The sequence below is a fragment of the Salvia miltiorrhiza genome, unplaced genomic scaffold (assembly GCF_028751815.1).
Source record: "Salvia miltiorrhiza cultivar Shanhuang (shh) unplaced genomic scaffold, IMPLAD_Smil_shh original_scaffold_273_2, whole genome shotgun sequence".
In the NCBI taxonomy this organism is placed as follows: domain Eukaryota; kingdom Viridiplantae; phylum Streptophyta; class Magnoliopsida; order Lamiales; family Lamiaceae; genus Salvia; species Salvia miltiorrhiza.
The window spans coordinates 151382-154947 of NW_026651515.1; the positions used below are offsets into that span (position 1 = coordinate 151382).

Here is a 3566-nt window from a genome sequence, read left to right on the forward strand (position 1 = left end):
GCACTTGGGAATTTTTATTAAGTTTCCAAAGAAAGTGCGGTTTATTTTTACCGAGAAATCGAACGATGCCGGTTTATGGAAATTTTTCCAAGCATAATTTTTTTTAAAAATTATTTTTCCTATGATGAGGAATATTATAATTGAGTGAGTGCACTAATATTAGTGCTATAATTATTCTATTTTGGTCACATGAATAATTATACCATGGTACTTTATTAATGAGTAATATTTCCATAGTTTTTGTGATTATTATTTAATCACCCTTCTCACATGATTTATTTTTAATTTCCCAAGTATGAGACTAATTACTAAAATTTACTAAGTGTAGAGATTGAGAGAGTAGAGATTTAGAGAGTAGAGATTAGAGAGAGTGTAGAGATTAGAGAGAGAGAGATCAAGGCATTAATTGCCAAATATTTCATAAGATTCTCAAATCCTCTTTAAAGATTCACAAATCTTTTATAAGATTACCAAGATCATTTCATATCTTGCAAATTCCTCTCTCTCCTTCTCCCCTAACTTTCGACCACCACCTCTCTCCCCTTCATCTCTCTACTTTCCACCATTTTCCTCCATTGATGCACCTTCGAAGCTTCACCAAAATATGCCAAACACATAAATCACCAACAAAATCCCACCTTAAACACCTTCCATCTCCTTAGATTCAAGAAGATCCATGGAGATTCAATCTTGAAGATAGTGAGAGAAAATTTGATATTTGGTGTAAACTTGGGTAAGTGATCTCCATATTCATAGACTAGACTTGTAAGAGATTGTATATGAGTATTCTTGAGAGTTTGAAGCAAGAAAACCACCCCCTTCATTTTTCTCTAAATTTTCGAAAATATGGGTGTTCTACCCTTCAAAAATTTTTCTTCTTCTTTCCTTGAATTGGGGTGAGAAAGATGATCTATGTGATGTTCAATGATGATTGATGTGTGTTTTGAAAAGCTATGCTTTGAGATTCAAACTTTGATAAAGTTTAGTTTACCCAAAATTGGGAACTTTTGAGTTGATGGTTTAAGTGATGAATTGATGATGTAAATGAGTCTATGAGATGTATATGATGATGATTGATGGAGTAAATTGAGTATATGATGTCAAATGATGATTTTGATATGAGTTAGTTTACTAAAATTAGGGCTATGTGTATCTATGCTCTAATTTGTAAATTGATGGTTTATATGTGAGTTAAATGGGTTAAGATTAATAGATATATGATGAGATTAAAGATCCATGTGAGTTCATAAAATGTCAAAGAGTTTAGTTTGGTAAAAATTGGGATTTTCTTGTCTATGTGTTTAATAAATGATTTGGCTTAAGATATGTGTAATTGAGCATGATGTTGGTGTTTTAATATGTTTGATTAAGTCTATTGGAAGCTAAGTAAAATTTTGACTTGAGTTAGTTTATGAGAGTTTTTGAGTTTTCATATTTTGAGAAGTCAATAATTGATAAAATGAGGTCTAATTTGCTTTATGACCATTTTGTGAAGTTGTCATGTTTTTGTTGAAAGTTTATGTGAATATATGAGTTTTTATTAAAATTTGGTTGGTATGATTATAGGGGATTTATGTGTATAAAATGAGTTATAAGAAGTATGAGGTCATTTTGAATGATTGAGTGTTTTTAAGCATGAAATTGAGAAGAGGATTTACTTGATACGTTGTAGAAACGTTTTCCTTGAGATTTGAGTTAAGATGTAAAAGAGGAGAGTTAATTTGAGTATGATGAGTATTTTAAATGTTTTTGAATGTTTTTGAGTGTTATATGTGTTTAAAATGAGCTTTGATTGGTTTTCTTTGAAGGAATGTTGAATTGAGCATTTAAGAGTTTGAGATGAGTTTTTGGTGACTTTTCGTAGGCTACTGACCTACTGTGATCGACGGGTTGTCGATGTCTAATGGCTTTGAAAATTTTCCAGCATGTCCCTACATGCGGCTTGAGTATACCGGTAAAATGTCAAGGCATTTGGACTTGATTTACTATTTTTATAAAATGCAAAACCAAATCTGCACATTTCTACCGGGAATTTCAGAGAACAGGGGACAAAGTCATTCATTGCAGTAGCTTCCTGTGTGATCTAGCTTTCCAAAATTTTATGGTATCAACCTTACTGTATGGGATAGATATCCACCAAATTTGAGCTCATTTTGACAACGTTTACTATTTTTCAAAAATCAATGTTTCCGATTGCTCAAAACTGCCGAATATGGTAGACCGTGGTAAAAACGCCATATCTCCCAAACCACTTGGAGTTTCTGACTCTACTTTTTTTTAAATGAAACTAGACTAAAATACCTTTCTTTTGGTATGAGTCTGGAGTCCAGGAGATGTCGGAGTCAGAACGTGTTAAATTTTGAAGTTGAGTCAGTGGGAAAACAGGACATGATTTGTTGATGTTTGATTGTATTTTCTTATGTGCCTTATGTGTTTATGTTGCCTAAGTGTTTTAATGAGATTAGACGAGTCTTATATGAGAGATAAATCGAGACTTAGAACCATGATTTTCTTGAAACCTATCCTTGGACTTAAGGATTTAGAGTTGATTAAGAGATAGAATATAAGATAGAGCATGAGTTAAGGCATGAGTTTTTGTCGTTGAGTTCTAATCGGGATTCATTTTATGACATGAACCTTCGATGATGACGATGATCCCTGAAGACACGAGCAGAGCAAGGAAGTAAGTAACTCCGCTTTGACGGGAGTGTTTGAGTAAGGTCTTCAGGTGGGCAATATTTTGAGTATATGTTTATCATATGAACTTTCTAAAATGATTTGATGATGTTATGAGATTAACAAATGATTTGAGTTAAATGATATTTGAGAACTGTTTGACTTGCCAATTTTTGATGTTGAGCTTGTGTGTTACCCTCTACTGATGAGACGAATTCGGTCCTGCCACAAGCGGGATTTTGTGCACAGAGGTGACTGCGAGCCGTCTTCGGGTCGGCCGGTCACGGTACTTGAGAGGGAGGCCTACTTCTCAGTACCTTTGATAATGACGAGTTGTAGATGTGGTACATACATGATGAGTACTTTGATAGCGCTATCGTTTCTTTATGATATCATGATTATGAAAACTGCATGCACAGATTCATTTACGCTAACTTTATTTCTGTGTATTGCTGAGATGTGGCAAGCTTCAAACTTATAGCTCTAAGAGCGCCTTTCTTGTTTTTCGGCGTTTGCCCACTGAGTATTATATACTCACGCCCTGCATATATTTCTAAATGTGCAGACTAAGCGAGGAGCGAGATTGGTCTGGTGCTGGCGGGGAAATGTTGGAGGATGTATTTACTTTATCGTATTTCCATTTTGACGATAAAGTCTTGATGATTGATATACTTTAATTTTCTTTTGAAGTTAAGCAATGTACTCACGGTTATATGTCTTCATACATATAATCGGTTCGCCTTTTGCTGCGATACTCTGCATATTATGATTCCTTACGAAAAATGAGCGATACCCGTTTTGTTTTTGTTCGTGAAATTCCTGATAATTAAAAAGTTATAACGACATTGACGATTTTACCCTTGGGTTCATTTATAATGATTTCTTTAACA

General features: G+C 34.0%; 1 long non-coding RNA gene across 1 annotated transcript; it reads left to right on the forward strand.

Annotated features, from left to right (window-relative positions):
• Window positions 1–228: 228 nt before the first annotated feature.
• Window positions 229–3566, forward strand: LOC131003836 (uncharacterized). The gene is made up of 3 exons (XR_009094807.1): window positions 229–733; window positions 2665–2728; window positions 3242–3566. It is a non-coding gene; the product is annotated as an uncharacterized LOC131003836 (long non-coding RNA).